We start from the raw sequence: 21,323 nt of genomic DNA, 5'->3' as shown, positions 1-21,323 counted from the left end.
AAGCCAATTCCAAGGATAGTAGAACCACTTTTGATCTATTCACAGATGAAGAAATAAATACTATGATGCGATTGGAATACATAAAGGACTTCATTATAGACACTAACCAAGTTATTTGAATAATCGGCAAAATTTATCTAAATAATATTATTAATCAGATTGTTAAGGCTTTTAATATTGTTATATATCATTTTTGTTTTTATATTATCGCTCATAAAATTAAATTTCCAATAAGTTGAGTTCAAATTGCATAATCTTGATATTAATTTTACAAGCAAATTTTCAATGGAATAACGATTGAATCACACCACGACTACAAAAATGGGTTCGGATTTGAAAATATTATCAAAATAATACTATATTTTTGTAAAATATTCTAGACAATTATGCGTTCATTTACAAAATAATATATTTGTTTGTGAATAAATCTTAAGATAATAAAAAACTACTGTTTTGGTAGCACTAACGCAAAAAATTTGTGAGTAAGTTTTTAGATGGGCACAAAGGAGAATACCTCGAATCGGAGTTGATGTTAAGAAGAAAATTACATCCTACGCCTTATTTAGTGATTCTTAAAAAATGTTAAAGAAGATATCTATTATGATTAATATTTATTGTTTGAAAAATTGATTATTTTGGTAAAATATGGGATAAACGCTATTATATATACCCAATTAAATCATGGTTTAATATTAAAAATTTCAATATTTAATATAACAATAAAAATCGGTTTAACTATACTTTGAACATCTGTAATTTCTTAATGATTGTTAATGGTAAGAATGTATATCTATAAAAGATTTTTTGTTATTGTTCGTTTTTTGATGATTAACTTCATAAGTTAAAAAATAGATTAAATTTCATAATTTAATTGTGAATTTTTAAGAAAACGAGGATTAATTATGTAATTACTAAGATTGGGGTGCTAAATTATTAATTCTTATATAATTAACTTACCAAATTACAATTACACTTTTAGTCGATCATCATTTATTTATTGTAGTTATTTATTTTCTCAGTTATTTTATGTCGGAATCGGATCCTATATATTGAATATGAAAACAAAGTTATTAAAATTAATCTAGAAGATGAATATCTTGCGCATTAAAATCGAAATTATCAATAATTTATGCCAAGAAAGAATGTTGAAATTGAGTTTAATTAGAATATCGGGAATTTTAATCTTATATCAATTATTATATTATGGAAAACCAGTCCCAATTTATTTTTTGTACACCTTCTTTAACATTATGCCGCATTTAATTACCTCCGCAATAACCGATTTTTTTTTAAACTCAATGTGAATTACCCATTTTTAACTACCATTTGACCTTTCATAAGATTCATTTAGAGAAAACATTAAAAATAGCAAGATATGATTGTCCATATCGAAAGATATAGCAAAATCCAATATATCATTATAGAAAATGATATCGTAGGATTTTTGAACTTATTCAATAAATTTAGCCTTCCATCTTAACTTATATAATTTTGGGTTGATGTTTGAAATGATTAAAATGATTAAATATCTGAAACTATTAAAATAATTCTAATCCCTCATCCTGGCTCAGGGAAGTTAGACACATACCTTATCTTGTATTATCTTCTTAATTTAATAGACCCACTCACTGTTGAAGCATTCAAAAAATTAATTTTATAAGGGTCGCTAATATTATTAGATTTTTTTTAATTTTTGTAAATAGATATTTAATATTAGGTAAGGTATTCATTCTAAGTTATATCAGCACTAACCACATGGATGCCCAAAGTATAAAAGTGTTGTTGAAAATTTTTAAGCAAGCGCCCCTTATCACACTAATCACAAACCCTTGTTAACAAGTTCTCCTCCTTAAAACTATTTAATTTAAAAAAAAATTCTTATTCCATTTTCTTAGTTATAATCTGCTATATATTCTAGTATATAGTTATTAGTATATATATATATGATTGTTGTTTTATGTAAGTTATTATAAGAAATCGAGGACAAAAATATATATTTAAATAACAATATCACGCGGTTGTAATATTATTGCGAATTTAAATTATCTTAAAGCAAGTTTGACTAAGCTGCAAATTTATATATAAACTTTTAAATGGCCTAGGTAAACTTCAAATAACTAGTTGAACTGCAAATGGTAGAGGTAAAAATTATTTTTATTATCTTTTAATTAAGTTCTTATTTCTATTTTTCGTATTTTAATCTAAATAAAGAACAATTTTTTTATAATTTTTGGCTACCCTGGCTAAATTATAAATTATTATTTATTCTTATATTCTCTATTAAATATTAATATAAATTTTTTATTAATTTTAGTTATTTTTATATCATAAATTTTAAATAAAATTAATTAACTTTTTACTTTTTTATGAACCTAACTAAATTTCTTGACCTCGCCACAAAGTCTTAATAAATTTTAAAAAAACTCATAATTAATAATGTAATGTTTACTTAATATAATATATTTAATCAAATTTATATATATTTTAATTTTTATAAAAAAAGATAATTACAATTTTATTTGATAATTTTTTTTAAAAAAAAATTTTTTGAATAATGAATCAATATTTTGCCTTTCTATCCGTTTTTATATTCGTATTTGAGTATGTTAAAAGTAATTCGGTCTTTCATTTATAATATTTTATCATAAAAATGATTTGTTTTTTTTAAATAGTCATGCAAGCAGAATCAAGTATAAATTTAAATAACTTTTTCATTTTTATTAATTTTTTTTTAAACTTTTATAAAAAATATACATAAATATTTTTATGGCATTTTACATAAAATATATATTACAAAATAATTCCTTATTATAGCTAATTTATAATAAATAATTAACCTGCAGAGGTACTATTTACACTGCCAGACCCGGATATTTTCAAAAAAAATATTGAGCGGATATTTAATGATTTTAAATATTCGATTTAAATAAATACGGTCCCACCCAGCTTAGCCTCCATATTATTTTTTAAAAATTTTAGGCCCGGCCTTGGTATATTTATGATATTAAAATAAGGCCCGGCCGTATACTTGGCAGGCTTAAGGCTGGGTCTGCAGATCTCTGAAAATATTATTTAAAAAAATAAACAAATCTAAATCAAGAACAATGTATATTATATTAAAAATAATCAACTCTTGGAATGAAGTTAATCCTTGAAGCTGTATAATTAGTCTTATGAATAACAATAACTATCCTTTTCTTCAAGAAGTAATTTTAAAACCGAGGTTGCGTGTAATAATTCATTATAATTATTGCTCTGAACCAGGGAAACATGTGTTGATAAGACAATGGAATGTATATTTATTTGCTTTAGAAATTTTAGTAATTCTGAGTCAAACTGTTCATCCTTAGAGGCATTTTAATTAAATAAAATATGAAAAACCATGAATAAGGGGAATAAAAATGAGAAAAAATAAGATAACAAAACCGTGTCTTTATTGATCTTTTCTCAGTGAATGTATTAGTTATTATTAATTTGATTCATTCAGAGTCTATCTGATAGAAGTATTGTTGGAATCAAGCTTCTACAAGATTCCTAAAAAATTTCCATTATATAATAAAATTATAATAAGCCCCCATTAGTAAACAATCAACAAAATACAATTAAAAACTTTTTTAGGCACTATAATTTTGGCTAAGAGAATAACAAGTAAACATAAGAATTAACTTCTACCGTTAAAAATTAACCACCATGGTTTATATATTTTAACTGCTCTAAACAGAGAAGAGAAGAGAAGAGAAGAGAAGAAGAAGAGAAGAGAAGAGAAGAGAGAAGAGAAGAGAAGAAGAAGAGAAGAGAAGAAGAGAAGAGAAGAGAGAGAGAAGAGAAGAAGAAGAGAAGAAGAAGAAGAAGAGAAGAAGAAGAGAAGAGAAGAGAAGAGAAGAGAAGAGAAGAGAAGAGAATCTATAAATAAATAATACATGATTTAAGTAATCATTAAAATTTAAATAAATATTTATTAATAAATTAAAAAAATTTTACCAACTAATCAACATTTTTATAGTTTCAATATTCCTCAAATTTCCAAACGATATATCTAATTCAGTTAATTCTAGGATAAATAACCTCTGGGTCTCATTATATAATAATATGATTTTAATGTGTTTTTCAATGTAGGAGATCGTATACAAATTAGATTATGTATAGTTATCCTAGAAATTATTTTGAATGAAAGATATCTTGTGTACCAAATTATTTTTAAAAAAATATGATTAAACAATTATGATTTTAAGAAACTATTACAAATTATATATTTTTTTAACATAAGTTAATATTGTTAAAAATTAATAGATGAAAATACTTTTTCAAGTAACGATATTTTTGAATATTTTAACTTTAAAATAAAATCTTTCACCCTCTTGATAAAATGAATTTTAAATCATAAAATTATTTATAGACAAAAGTATAATGATTTGTTTTCGGCGTTCAACAAGTAAGCCATCATTAATTTATCATGTAAAATAACATTTGAAATTATATATTTTAGGAAATTTTACATGCAAAAAAGAAAGTATTAAATAAGTTATATTTTAATCTATATAATATTCATAGATTTAGATTCGAATTCTATAGATACCATTGAAGGTTAAGATTTAATAATCAATTAATTTGCAATTTTGGAATCATTTATAAAAATTTGTTTTATATACGCCCTTGTATATTTTCATGAAAGATTTACTATATCTACCAATATTTATACTCTTTTTTTATTAAATGATATGATATAGAAAATGTTGCAACTGTTATATATGGTAAACCTTTTAGTTTCTCTGTAAGAATTCATTATAGTAATGGGTTAAAATTTTTTATAGATTACTTAAAAATTACAGACCATTATATCCAAAGTAATATACAAATTTTTTTCAACTTCATAAAAATTTCAAATAATAATTATTATGTTTAAAAAATATTTTCAGCATCTAAATTTTTTATTGGAATAAGTAAACTTAAGAAATAATATTTATATATAACAATTCATCTAATTGAATACCCCCTAGAAGTGGAAAATAAAAGCTTTGCTATTGGTCTAGGTATTTTTTTTTAAATTAACTATATATTCATATTTTAAAAATAGAACAAACAAATCAACCCTACGGTAAAATATTATATGTTTAATTTTCGACTTGAAATAATATTATGTATGCATCTACTTTAAATAATAGTTATTGTAAGATTATCTAAAATAGAGAAAAACTTCTATATTGCAATTTTTCTTATATAGGCATCCTACTAGCATTGTAATACGTTGTATTGAGTATTAAAGAAAAATCTGGTATATGTGTTATATTTTTTAGGTAAAGAATGCGCATATTTAAGGTTTATAAAGGTAAACCAATTTATGAGAAGAAAGTAAGATTAAAATAGCCCCCATCTTTAGAAAAGGTCTCAAAGTTTGAATGATAAATGGGAGAAAACAGATAAATAGCCGCAGACCGGGAAACTCGGTGTAGAAGTGAATCTTGATTCACGAACTTGAAATTGTGGGTTTAATTTAGAAAAGTTTATTTTATTGCCATCCGATTTGGTTTGGAATGAAAAAAAAACTGATGATAAATCAATCTCAAGGATACGTTTTAATGACTTTAGTATATACTCCAGACATGTAGTGGAACATGATAAATTGATTTGATATTCCACACTTCACTGAGGGAGCTGTTGTATCATAAAAATAATAAAAATATATAGCTAAATGGTTCTCGGTTTGGGAAAGGAAAGCTTGGGCTTAGGAGTATTTGGAGGGTAAAAATGGTAACGATCTTCGGTTGGGTGGTTACAGAATAGGGATATTGGAATTGAAAGTAAATGGGTCAAAGGAAGTGAGATATGATACAAATATATTTAAATAGGGGAAAATAATGGGTCTGGCCTATAGCATTAATTGGGCGGAAGCTAAAATGAATATTAAATATTGGCTTTTATTCTAGACGACAAAATTCTAAGGTATAAAATAAATTCTCAACAACATTATTGAATTTATCTAAGAAAAATAAGTCATTTCACGACATACGTTTATGAATGGTAGTTGAAGGCATAATAAAATAAAATAATAAATTTCCAAAAGAACTAAAGCATTACCTGTGGTATTAAACTATAAGGATAGGCAATTTTTTTCTCAGGAAACCAAATTTTTCTACAAACGGAACATAATGCAGATAAAAACTGGACAACTTCCCTATGAAATTTAATAAGGAACTTAGTCATACAATAGGAAATTGAGAAGGCACTCGGATCTTTCATAAATTTATTGAAATAAATAATATGATTCTTATATTTTTATATAAGGATTATAGGAACAATTTTTTTTAATTAGTAATTAAAAAATTATTTAAGTTGTTTTAATGAAAGGAAATATTTGATAGGAAAACCTATCAATAATAATCATGAAAATTACCAAAGTCATTGTAAACACAAACTTATTATCTTTAATTGATTGATATTATAAATATGTTTCCTCCAATATTTTGTTTTCGAGATATCATTTAATAATTATATAATTTTTATTTAAATGCAAATATTATTTGATCTATCATAGTTCTGGACTTATAATCAATTTCATAGATATACGAAAAAATTTTATTAGATAAAATAGAAAATTCAAAATCACTCTATATATATTGATTAATTTTGTATTTGTTGATAATATAGTTTATAATAAATCTTATTTTAAAATTAATTAGTATCTGAAACCATATCTCCATTAAATCAAAGTAAACATTACATTCATTTAACAAAAAAATATACTCATAAATCCATCGCAAAGGAGGAATACATAGAATAGAAGATGTAAATGTGAAAGAAATATTTTATTGCAAAATTTGGTTTATAAAATAATATATTTAAATTATCATATTATTTTTTAATCATTAATTTATTCATAATAATATTTTAATTTACCATTATAAAATACTTCATTTTTTATATTTTTTAAAGTGAGCGCAAATATTTTTCGCATTATATTATCTTACGTTCTGTAAGCATATTCTTCCTTATTCACAAATTAATGTGAATAATTATCATTAATAAATTATGATCTTTGAAATCTAGTTTTGCAATATTATATATTAATATGATTAGAATATTAAAAAAAATTATCGGAAATTGAGCTTAATATGCAAAGGAAAATTTATACAAAAAGCCATTTTGGAGAACTCTATTCTTACCTAACCTTTCTTATGGCAGAAAGTGCTTAAAAGTCAATTCATTAGCCTATAGACTATAAGATTTATTTGGTATCTCCTTCTAATAAATCTCATAAAGGGTTATGCGAAAATATTATTTATAAAATATAATATTCGCATATAAATGATTATACTAATAGACAAAGAGTCCACTTTAGGATATGAACAAGGCAATTCAGATTTTATTTTAACGATACTAAGTGACTATAATTTTTAAGTGGCATTCCAATATTTTGTAAACATTAAACTTAGCTAAAGGCTATGTTCAAAATATCGTTATATATTATTTATATTTACAAATAATATATCGCTTACAAATTAGTATTAGCTCAGAGTTGTGTATTTGTATAATATTATTTTTATTACGCATTTTAATTTGAATTGAAATGATATTTTCTATTTAAATGTTAAAAATTATTATTTTTTGAATATATATATATATGTATTATAAAAGGTAAAAATAAAATTACCAATATGCTCGATCGATATTGCTGGAATAAACTCATTTTTTATAATAAGAATTAAATTAAAACATTTAAGATCTATGTATTATCATAAAATATTGGACCTAAATACAAGATTACACTGGAAAAATAACCCTTATAAATTACATTTAAAAATATAGTACAGAATCATCTAGAAATGAAAAATAATAACTAAGATATGGAATATATAGATCTGATCGATATTTAAAAATATATTATAATATGTCTATAATAAAAGATTAAATAAATTTTTATAGCAATATATTTTTGCACTTTTTTGTAAAAAATTATTTGATAGCCCTCCAATAAATTTACCCTTTGACTACTCCCCCCCCCTTAGATACTACCCTCCAAACCTGAGAGGTTATGCAGACACTGCTTTTGGGTCACTTATGAATATTTGTTACAAATTTTTAGTTTTACTATTATATTTGAGCCTTAAGATAGTGTGTAAATAATATAATATTCTCTTGCTAATTTGCAATTAATTAAGCCTCTTATAGTTTTAAATCAGTTAAGTCTTTAGATAATTTATAGACTAATTTTGTAATGACCGTAACATATAATACATAAATCTCGAGTATAACATTTAATTTATGCATGATTTATAGGACATCATTAGATTATAAGCGATAAAAGCTATAAAAAAATTATATATGAGTAGGTTAAATTTTGAAATATTGAAATATTATATTATGTATATTCCATTTAATGCACAAAGTTACTCATACCATAATCAAATTTCTTGGAATAATTTACATCCCTCAAAAAGATTTAATTCGAAGAATTTGGATATTATAAAAATATTTATTTTTAAAAATTAATTAAATAAAGATCTGACAGTTAAGCGACTAGGTATATATATATATTTATGTTTAGTTATCGTAAATAATCTACTAACAATTTATAAAAAACTCTTATTCTCAAATTTAAATTATTGATTATTGCCGGTAGGATAAAATTTAAAATGCAGTAAATTTTGATATGACGTTTTTTAAGAAGAAATATTTTGAACGTTAATATGGGGAAAACATTAAAATGCGGGATATGTAATTTATACTTAAATAATTTAAAAGATATACTATCATTATGATAAAATAAAGAGCGAAAAGATGATATATTTTTGATAAAATGCACTTCATTAATTTTTAAATATCTCAAGAATAAATAATGTTGGAACAATAATTTACTAATTATTATATAGCTTATAATGAATCTTTAATATGACATATATGTGATAGAACCACTGATTAATAGCTAAAACCGGAATGGGCCATAGAAAAAAGGGTATTTTTTTTAAATTTTATTTTCTGAAAATGTAAAACAGCTTAATATTTGTACAAAATCCAAGACTGGGATGAATGTGGATCTAGGAGTTATGATTACTTATATGACTAAAATTGATATTTATTTAACAAAAATACCATCAGATTTATATTTTATGTGATAAGGTAATATTTTTATTAAAAAAAATATGCACAAATGAAAGGCCCTTACTTTATTATTTAAAAAAATATATTTGAGAGGTAGGGGTGAGCGATGTGGTTTTTTTTCAACACTTTGATTAACTTCTTTTAAAATTATTGAGCAATATAATTTTGAATATTTTATTACAGTATAAATCAAAAATAAAAGAAGGATTTAATTTATTATTTTTATAAAAGAAGGATTTAATTTATTATTTGATGCAAATTCAATAGATTATATACAATTTCTTTTAGAACGCTTATAAAAGAAGGATTTAATTTATTATTTGATGCAAATTCAATAGATTATATACAATTTCTTGAAACGCTTATAAAGTCCGCAAAAAAATTGAATAATTTTATTACTAATTTTTATAGCTTTACAACAATCCTTATTTAAAAAAACTCAATAAAATAATATTTATATTTTGGCAAATTACTTAATTAATTACCCTTAAGAAAATTATGCCTTTGTAGTGTAGGACGATGAACAAAGATTCCATTGGACCAATAATTAGGGCACTATTAACTTTTTCTTTATTACTGTTAATAGGGCTTTATTAAACAAGTATATTTAATGGTTATATCAGGTTCATTAAAGCACAACCCATGTGTATTTTATTTATTTCTATTAAAATTGAACTTATCTTTAAGAAAGATTAGCCAGGGTAGTCAAAATTCGTAATTTTTTATAAGGGAGGGGCAGTTTCCCATTATAAAAATATAAAAACTTTATTAACCCCTACAATCATGAAAATAATTTTGGGATTAAGGCAGAATGACATTGATTTATAACAGGTGGTAAAAGTCCCTGCGACAGTTTTGAGAACTTTTACTAAACGGCTTTCGGCTTGAGCAAACTTGCAGCATTCATATATTATTATTGCCAAAAATAGATTAGTTTAACTATGCAAATCAGTGGAATAAATATACATTTGTTAGCAATGACGTATAGCTAAGTATGAAAAATCATCCTGGAAAACAGATTTTTGACAGAAAAACAAATTTCAAGAAAACAAACATTTTTTACTTTTATTCCTTTAGAGGAAAATAAAATTAAAGGCATTATATAAAATATTTTATAAGTTTTGCATTTTATAATAAATTTTTTTGAATGTATTACAAGATTATATAGAAAATATTTAGTCAAATAAAGTCATGAATATGTTTAAAATATTTTGACACGTATTGCTGATAGTTTTAGCAGATAGTTTTAATTTAGTTTAAGTTAGTTAAAATTCTAATGGTTTTAAATAAATCTCATTGTTCCAACTCCACAACTTTAAAATATTTTTGTTGAAATATAATAGAGTAAGAGGCTTTCATTTAGACATAATTTTTAATTAAAAATTATTAGGTAAAAATTCATTAAATTTAAATATAATGATATTTATGTTAAATTTCGATCAATTTTAGCCGTATAAATTATGATTCTCCTGATCCCCGTTCATTCCAGTATAGGATTTTGTAAAAATATATAGAAGTTCTAACATTTACAGAAAAAAAAATTTGAACTAAACAAATAAATATTTATTTATTTCTATTGTCATTTCTGGTTTTTACTACCATTTTTGAGTAACCGGGTTTTTATCACATTGATTTATATTTTATATTAAAAATCCTTTATTTAAATATATAATAAAAATTTGAATTATTGCTCTAGCTTTATTTATTCTTGTGATTAATAAGTGTATTTTGTCAAAAATGTGCTATTTTTCCGCTCATTAAACCCCTATATCCTAGCGAGTAAATGGTGTAAGGAAGTAAAAAAAATTTTTCTTAGTTATAGTATATTTTTCCCAACATAAAACTTATTTTTTTTTAATCATTAAGGTGAAAAATTGAATTAAAATAAATTAATTATAATATTTATAAAAGAAATTAACATATTTAAAATAAAATAGAATACTTTTCCATTCACAATTACTATTAATATACAAAATCATAAAAAAAATTATGAAGGGTTAGGGTTGAAATTTCGATTTGATATGATATGGAATTCTCCATATATAAATTATTTTTGTTTTATTTAATTTTCTTCAATGCTATGATTTTTAAATTGAATATCATATAAAAAAAAGAATATAAATTAATTAATTAAATTAAATTTATATAAGAAAACACATTTAATGGAAAAAAAATAATTACATAAATGGCCAGAAATTTAAGTACTTAATTTTATTAAACGAATTTCAAAAATATAAAATTGTAAACGAGAATACATTATATGTGAAATTAGGAAAGGATATGAAGCGAAAACAAATGTTTTCCTATTTAAAATATTGGGGGTCAAAATTCAAATATAAAGGGAACAATATAATATACAAAAAAAATGTGTATAAGTTCTTTTGAAAACTTAATTTACAACATTTGTAATCTTAATTTTGTAAACATTTAGATTTAAATTTATCTAAATTCGTTCACAGAATCGGTAAATGGAAGCCTAATAATAAATTTAGGTAAATTTAATTATGTAATGATATATATTCTTATTTTAACCATTTTTTTTTTAAATCTAAAAACACTTAAGTTATGTATAAAATAATAATATCGTCAAAGCAAATTTAATATTTATTTGTTTTTTAGGAGAAATAGATTATTATATTTTCGAATATGGAAATGTCACAATTACATCCCGTAGAGGTATAAAATGAAATAAATTGTGAATTAAACTCATTCCAAATATTTACCAGATAAACCATACATTCTAAAATATAATGGTACACAAATAATATCATTTACTTTATGTTTATATTCAAATTCGTGATTAAAGTTTCAGATATTTTACCAGGAAATCTCTTATTATAATAAATCATCTATTTTAAAAAAATTTGTAAAGTATATATATTTCTATAATTCCTTCAGTTTTTAGAATATTATATTAACTAAATTCTTAAATATTTGAAGGAATAACAAGTTAATATGTCCAAATTCTTAAAGATTGAAGCTACTAACAAATAGCGAATAATATAAATCCATCGATATTTATTTCTAAATACCCTTAACCCTCCAGATATTTCTATAAAAGGATTTAGTATATTGCTGATTTTTAACCCTATCCACATCAAAATTATCCGATGTTTAATTGATTACGATTATGTTTTGATCTTTTATTATTTTTAATATCTTGAAAAATCAGAAAAAAATTAAAAATATAATTATAGAATTTCTTTAGTTGTCAATCAGTGAATATAATTTTAAAACTATTGATAATCAGATAAATACAAAGTTAAAGTTATAAGCAAGCTAATATTTAGATATTAATAGTGAAGCCATTCATTTGGCTTGGTCATCGTTTAATACTTATATATCAGACTACCTTTGAAATTTTGACTGATTTTATATATTTATCTTTTACATCATCTCAATATTTAATTTATGCTGAAAAAGTAAAAATGTTCCATTGGAGTATTAATTTAAATAATTTTCAGAAAATAAAGATTTTTTAGATCTTAGCTTTTAGAAAACTATTCCTTGACTTACAACATTTAGATACTCTTTGCGATAAAATATTATATTAGGATATTTTTGAGCATTTTAAAGCTTGGTGCAACATATTGCATTGTCTAAACCCAACTATCGTGTTGGACATATAACTATATGCTCTTTTAGAACTTATTTTCAAAAACAATAAAACGAGCTTCAAATATTTTAGCTCCTACTCAATTAAGTTATTAAAACTTTAGAATTTTACACTACATCGGATAAAATAATATGTTAGCTTGTAAAAATGCCTTTGATAATCTTGACAGAAAAAAACTTTATTACACTTTCCTCTAAATATTTCAACTTTGTTATTATTCCAAAACTTATTTATATACTTGAAATAATTACTATTCTAAAGATCTTAACTCATATTTAATCTTTCTATGAATATTAGTATTTATGATTATACCTTTTAGGGTTAATAAACGTAGTTGTCTATCAATGGTTGGGTCACCTATTAGAGGGGTCACTTCGAGTTCTTTCAAAATATTTTATAACATATTAGGATCTTATTTACTGTTTCTTTTTATCAAAACATTTAATTACCAAAACCAGCGACTTGAAGAAGTTTTAAACAATTTATTGAGCAATACTTTAAAGTTTCTGATTTCAATCAAGATCCTTTTTATGTTATTGCTTTATGTAAATGAAAAAATGCCTTTATCCTTCTATAGTAATGATCAAAAAGTTTTTATCGAGTTTTTGATTAATTTATCACGTGATATTATAGTAAAGATTGCTAATCCAAATGATAACCCTTTGATAGGTTTAGTAGCTCAGATAAAAATATAAATCTTAAATCAAGACAGAAATTAATTCCTGACAATAGATTTTAAGTATACTTTATATTTAAAACAAACCAAATTCAATTTTAAATATTACAAGGTCAAGGTTACTCCATACTTTAATGGAATATATTTTCCATGCCTTATTTAGAGACATTTTTGTAAAATATACAAGACAATTTATTTTTTAGAATATATCATAAAAAATAGTTTATTAAAGTAGATTTTGGGGCAGAAACCCTAACGAATTGAATGAATATATACCTAGGGGTGCACCCATTATTATTATATAGTTATGTTAAGACTATTTTATTTTCAAAAACATAAGTAATATTGAATAGTTAAATAAATATTTATAATAATTTATGAAAAATGAATAGACTATCATAAAATATTTTCCTTTATAAATAATATACCAGTCCATGATAAATTTATTCAGAAAATTACTGTAAGCAAAATCTTTAATATAAGAACTGTAAAATAAACTGCAGAAAAGAATATCTGTATATAATATCTTCGAAATTAATAGCTTAAAAACAACTTCATAATTAAAATACAAGGGTTAACATAAAACAAACCTAATTTATATATAATCTTATTCAAACATTAGAAAATAATTATGATACAGTTGTAGATAAAACATCAATCTTTGTGATGGCCGACATACTCAGGGTTGCTTAATATATTTCCGAACAAAATCTTAAGTTAGCCGTTTCTATATATCGACTTGAATTGAGGTTTTTAATAAAAACTCGCTTTTATCAATGTTAAATATTTTTTTTTACAATATATAAAATAAAGCTTTGAAATACAATTTTATTATAAGGTTCATTTAGTTTTAAAAATATAAATACATATTGAGATGAATAATGATAAAAATCATAGGGTGTATGAATGCTCTTTAAAAATATTATGTTTTTATAAAAAAAAATTATAATAATAAATCAATACATTATATTATGAATTTTTAGGCTTAGACACTCGAAATATAAGTAATTTTATTTAATTTTTTTTTAAAAAAATTTTAAAGTTTTTTTAAAATTCATTTCCTATTTTTAAATTCAAATTTTAATGGTATAATAGCCAAAAAGGATAATTATATATAAATAATTTGAAAATTATTAATAGTTTCATTAAGAGTGAAAAATCTTTTAATGATTAAAAATTTAAATGATTTTAAAACATTTTGTGTTTGATGGAAAAGATCTTTGAAATTGCTATTTTAGGAATCAATTGGTTGATAATATGAGATTTGCCACTTTTACGAATGAGAAGATTTTCGTATTTTTCTATAGGGACCTTTTAGATAATGCTAGTTATTCCAATTATTATTAAAATCCTAGTGAAATGTATGAACTGGGGTATAAGATGTAGAGAGAAGAGGAAGAGAAGAGAAGAGAAGAGAAGAGAAGAGAAGAGAAGAGAAGAGAAGAGAAGAGAAGAGAAGAGAAGAGAAGAGAGAAGAGAAGAGAAGAGAAGAGAAGAGAAGAGGGAAAGAAAGAAAGAAAGAAAGAAAGAAAGAAAGAAAGAAAGAAAGAAAGAAAGAAAGAAAGAAAGAAAGTAAATAAATAAATAAAAATAAATAAATAAATAAAAATGGAGATTAATATTTCTATTTTATGATATATATGGACGTTTTATAGACTTAAACTATTACTCTTAAAACTTTGCTTATTATTATATATTTTATTCCGATATTTAAGTTATTTTACAACATAATGAAAAGCTATATTTTTTGAATGTTGTAAAGTTATATTAGTATAAATATTTTAATAAACGGATCATTTGAAATTAGCAAATTTTAACGTGTATATATTTAACATTTTTTAATTGTCCATTACATTTAGTGGCGAAGGCCTTGATTTGTATCCGTAGTAATCCTAATTGTAAGCCAAAATTATATTATTTGGCATAAAGTATAATATATTAAAAATCAATATTTAGTCTATGTCGTTTGCAAGAAAGAAAGTATTTTTTTAAATATAAATAAGGAATTTATATATTAAATTATAATATTTAATAGATGGCGATATCATGCATACAAAAAGAGGTTCAATTAATTACCGAGTTGAAAATTGTATTATGTTAGATTAAATATTTATTGAGAATTATGCAATTAGAGATCGATAACAACATAATTTACATATTTTATATATATTTAGAAAGTTTAGATGCTGCCTATTTATATGGTAGGTGTCTTAAACAGTATGAAATATAAATACTACTTCAAATATGTTTCTGCTTCTTATAGATCGCTTAATGAATATGGACTATTACATAGAGAGTATATTTTTTTGCCGCTCTATATTAATTTTTTTCTTCAAATTTTATTAAAATTTTCTTTTAAGGCTTAAATTTGTGGATAGCAATTAGTAAATTATTTAAAGATATACGTATGTATTTTATAATATAATAATAAAATAATTAAAAAATATTAGGAATGGGTTCGAAAAATGAAGACGTTACTCTAAACATAGGTATAAAAAAATATTAAGAAATTACATTCACATTATAATAATTTTAATATAGTGCAAGAAAATGAACCCAAAAGTAATATATTTAGTTGTTTTTTTTGTCACATGAAAAAATTTTAGAATATTCCTCTAAGATAAGGGGATTTAGAAAATTTATTTAAAAATAGGTGATATATATTATGAAATTTGATTCCGAGTCAGAATGAGATCAATTTTTTTAATTAAAACTATTAAATGCAATAATTCTAATTACATATGTCATAATTATTATATTTATATTATAAGGACCAGTAATTTTGAAAACCCCTTTTCCTTAATCAACTATTTATTTATTCCTTACCTCACCTTCGCCTTCAATTTTAATAAAGATATTGAATATCGCAAGCTACGATCAATGATATTACTGCTCCCTTTTTTGTAATGAAATCGCCAATTATTAATATATAAGATAACCGATCTTTTAAATATAATTTTTTTAGGAAAAAATTTAATTTTTGAAATAACTATTTACATCATTCTACAAGTAGGTTCCGAAATTAACGTTAAATAATATATATTATTTTGCTTATAAATTTACTAAGACCTGATGCTATGATCATTTGTTTAATAACAATGATTTCCTATTAGGGGAAAGCCATAGATGGATGTTTAGCTTTTTTACGATAAAATTTTAATTTTATGTTATTGCATAGAATATAAATATTGTTAGTTAAATAAACATTTAATATTTAAATTTTAATATATAAAATTTAAGCTTTAATAATTAAGAAAAGCTTATTTAATGTTATAAATTAAATTAATAATAGAATAAGATTTTTTTTTTTCACACAACAAATATATTTATAATAATATGTAATCGATAATTATTGAATTAAAAAGATATATTAAAAACAAAAAAAAAACATATAATTAAAAGAAGGGAAATTAAGAAAAAAAAAATTTTTTTTTAAATTATTTAAAAAAAAAGAGGGATATCTAATTAGGTGTGGTCCACGGGGCTTAATGACCCATAAATGGATATACAGTTTGAACGACAGATTTCGATTGAAATCCTTTGGCTGAAATAGAAACCTTCTTTCGGATCACCTGTGATTAATCGTAACCTTTGCCCTATTGTTTTGAATAATTTTAAGGCTTGGGGTCCGAATGATCCACAGGTGTCTGAGACTACCGCAGCGAATAAAATATTATTAAGGTGGCAATATTTATTTGTATTTGTATTCTCCACTTTTAATATGGAGTTGGCAGAAAAAGATCTGGCAAAACGATCAACGCAGGTATAGTTCCAAGCGAGAGGTAAACCTAGGTTCCAAGGGACTAACGTCAAACCATCCGGTCTGGTTTGATTATCGGAGCTAAGACCGGTAGGTTCCAGTGTAGAGGGAGTATTTGTAGATCTCAGCGTTCAATTGATTATTGAATTAATGGCATAATGTCTAGGAAGTCTGATGGCAAATAAATCAATAAAATTCTTTTAACATTATTATAAATTAATGCTCAATGTCATATTAATCAATTTCTTTAGTATAATTATAAATTAATAAAATACCAACATTTAGATTAAAAACCTATATAATTTACGGAGATGATCCCATAAAACTTCTACTGGCATTTAATATATATAAACGTATATTTCCTCATATAAAGTAAACATTTAAATATCGTGTTCTTTAACATTACCTGTTATCCTTCGCTATATAGTAGTATTGAATAGATAATCTAATATATATATATATTAAATAATTAATTAAATGTAATATATTTGTTTAATAATTTTGTATATATATATTTGGTTATTATTTTTATATTTAATAGCTTTCGATATGGGTATTAGCTGGGCAAGGTTTTTTTTACGCTATACATGATAAAAACGTTTTATACATAAAATAAAATTTGAGAGAAAAAAATTTGGATCATTTCCCATTTTCAATTTCCGGTTTTTGAAACATTCAAACTTTTTAATAATATTTAAAATAGTATAACTTTAAAGGCATACCATTATGTTAAATATATATAGGCATTTAAATGACGTCTCAGCTCAATTATATCCTAAGATATCTAAAGTTAAATATAGAGAATTTTGCCCGCCCTCAATTTTCGCACCTATAAAGGTCTGTATTCAGCTACTGTTTAAAGTTGTATATGCACTCTAGTAAAAAATTTTAGAAAAATCTTAGAGTGAATTTCATACTCATGTTGATTTATTAATGAAATTCATCCTTATTTTTATAAATTTAATAATAAAAATAATATTCTTTATTAAATAATTAAATATAATGATTTTATTCATTTATATATATTAGTATAAAAAAAATAATTTTGTCTATTTTATAAGAAGAAGTTCATAAAAGATTTTAAATTTATAAAATAATTTATTTTAGAAGATCCGATATATTATAAAATTCTAGTCTTATATTCAAAATTGCCATAATTCATATTCACTAGATGTGCTTCTATATTTATATTTTATAGTACTTGTATCGAATTATGCGTTCAATCAAGGTAGGTTATTGCGAATTATAATAAAATATATTTTAGAAAAAAAATAAGCCGAGATGGGTGATATTAAATAATCTGTATACTTTGAGCCAATTCGAAATAACTTATTCTTTATAAATTTTAGATTCATTGCCTAATTTTTAAAAATTGACATCGAACCGTTCATTAGTTTTTTAAAAAAAATGTAGGAATTTATTAGCCAAAAACTAAAATAACACTTCATATATTCTTTAATAATATGATATTTGGAAAATTATATCAATAATCATTATTTTATGGGAGCATAAAATATGAGCTGGATTATTGCATGGAAATCCAATTTATATTTACATTGTAAAAAGTAGCAATAAGTTTGTAAGTATTATTCTAACCTAGAAGAGTTTTATTAGAAATATAAAATATTATTTAATTCAAGCCTATAAAATTTTATTTAAATTTATTTTAAATATTTGCGTGTAATGTTTTTATTATAATGTTCTTCATGGTAAAAAATATTTATATCGACTATTTGAATGACAACAAATGCCAATATAATATTATATTATTAGAATAATAAGTCAATTGTACTCAGGATATGAAATTGATATAATTAGCTCCAATTATATAAATACGAACCAAAGGAAGGTAAAGGCCATTGTTTGGATTTTCGAAAATTCACCTCAGAATTCGACCGTAATAAATATTCCATATCTAAAACACGGAAAATTTGTCTATTCATAGCAATCTTTATATTTAATTTTATCTGTTAAAATATACAAGGTTTGTAAGTTAAGTATTTTCTTATAGAATAAAAAAATGATTTTTGAAATTTAAATAAGAAATATGAGAATTGAATGAATTGTTATATAATATTCTATAAAATAATCATTTTAAAATACAATGTCGGACCGGGCAGATCTCTGCTATAGATTAAATAGTTCGGTTCATAGATAAGTATAGACTCTCTCAAGCGTCTATCCCGTGTTATTTTTCAGGATCGCGAAGTTTCTGAATATTAAATATAAAATATCAACCAAATATTTTATTGCTTATATACATAAAAATAATACGATTACGCATTAATTTTTTTTTATAGAACTTAATAAATCATGTAAGTAAAAATTGAATAAATTTCATATGCACTGTGTTCCAATTTAATTGACATTCTTTTTTGATTTAGCAATAATTTTCAATGCTTTTTGCAAAATTTTATCAAATCAAACATTAGACAAACATAATCGAACTTTCTAACGTGTAAAAATTTATTATATTTTGTTAAGCTTTACAATTCGACTCAAAAAACATTTCAAAAAAATTAACATTTGAAAGTAATTTGTCTCAAATGTTATACTTCAAAATTGATGTTCAAAAAAACCGCCATTAGCTTGAATACATGTTCCAATACAAATTTTTAATATCCATAACTTCAAACCAATTCCATATAATTTAATTAAAATTTACAGAAAATATTGATAATATACTCTCAATATTATAAAAAGTTTATTGAATTAATTTAAGATTTGATACTATGACAAAACGAGATTTTATGAATATGTTCATCTTGTTGTTAGCAAATCGACTTTTATAACATAAATGACTCTGTTATCGTTGCCTTTTTTTCTAAATATTTCCAAAAAGATGCCATAATGACTTAAACAAACATCTGACTCATCCAAAACCTTATACACATAAATTGGACATGAATTTTTCTTGCAGGCTCATAATATTTTCATTGTAAAATTCTATTTGTTGATTTTCAATATCAAATTGTATGAAATATTAAATAACACGAATTCAAGTATTTTAGCAAAAATGAGATCATTGGTTATGACCGGAATTTCCTATCATCTCATCCCAAATATTCTAAAATTATTTAAAAATAAATATATCATATTATTTAACATTTTAAAAGCTGCGATAATAGAACAATTTGGTAAAATATTTTTTTGCTTAGAAAAATATTATTTTCACTTAGAAATCCTATATAGTGTTGTTTACGTTTAAACCGCTTGAGTTATCCGTTTAAATCTGCTCAAATCGAACCGTATAAACAACACTAAACGGATAGCTAATAAAAGTTTAATTCCCATTTGGGTAAGAATTTATGGATTTAATTTTATAATGTGATTTTATTAAAATACAGACCATATAAGTGGGCTCCTTATAATATCCTTAGGTATAATCATATTTAATTCAATTGAATTTATTCTCATATTTGATAAAAAATTGTATAATTTTATAGCTTGATTTTAAAGACCCCAATGCTACGATTTGATGTAACTAAAGACTTTTACACCAAAATATTTTCCCCTACTCCCTAAAAATATGTTATCCTAGATACCACCTTCAGATTGTACTCTCAACCTCCTTTAGATTTTATCACTCCCTCCCTCTATAAAAATTAGAAAATTAAAGTAAATCCAAATAAAAACTATATTCTTTTCCCTTTATATTATATTCAAAATACGATAATGTTTTTTTATAACTACCAACCTTCCTCTAATTTTAAATGACGATCTTAAGTCATACTATCCTCCTACATGGTAGACTCGCTGAAATATAGTTAGGAACTTTCTCCGTCACAATGTTTTTTCACTCTATCCTTTTAACCCTGACTTATCTCCCTTAGCTAAGCATTCAAGATCATATTTCTGACTTACTTGATCCAGAGTTTTAATCCTCTGAACACATATCAACTATTTTAAACGATGTTTTATTTGTATTATCATAATAATTAACACAAGTGTTTAGATATTTATATATTCTATCAAATAATAATATAAAAATTTACATCAACATATTTTTTTTCTAATGTAATTGATATCTTTAATTTCACTTAGAAAGAATTATTGTAATAATAAAGAAACTTGAAAGATTAATTAAAAAATTTAAAAACTTAATTGATGTTACATCATAATGCTAATAGAAATATAAAGGCAAATTATTTTATCAAATTATCTCCTCATAGGAA

General features: G+C 23.1%; 1 protein-coding gene across 1 annotated transcript in view; it reads right to left on the bottom strand.

The window, feature by feature from the left end:
* LOC135925916 (MAU2 chromatid cohesion factor homolog) overlaps positions 1-12,949 on the bottom strand; it is a 274,129-nt gene extending 261,180 nt beyond the window's left edge. Inside the window, exon 1 of the mRNA XM_065461494.1 lies at positions 12,946-12,949. The gene's annotated coding sequence lies outside the window, so the exon portion shown is untranslated. The remainder of the gene's footprint in view (positions 1-12,945) is intronic.
* Between the last annotated feature and the right edge of the window lie 8,374 nt (positions 12,950-21,323).

Source organism: Gordionus sp. m RMFG-2023, chromosome 3 (assembly GCF_954871325.1).
Source record: "Gordionus sp. m RMFG-2023 chromosome 3, tfGorSpeb1-WG-v2, whole genome shotgun sequence".
NCBI lineage: Eukaryota > Metazoa > Nematomorpha > Gordioida > Chordodea > Parachordodidae > Gordionus > Gordionus sp. m RMFG-2023.
This window is presented reverse-complemented; position numbering and strand designations above follow the sequence as displayed.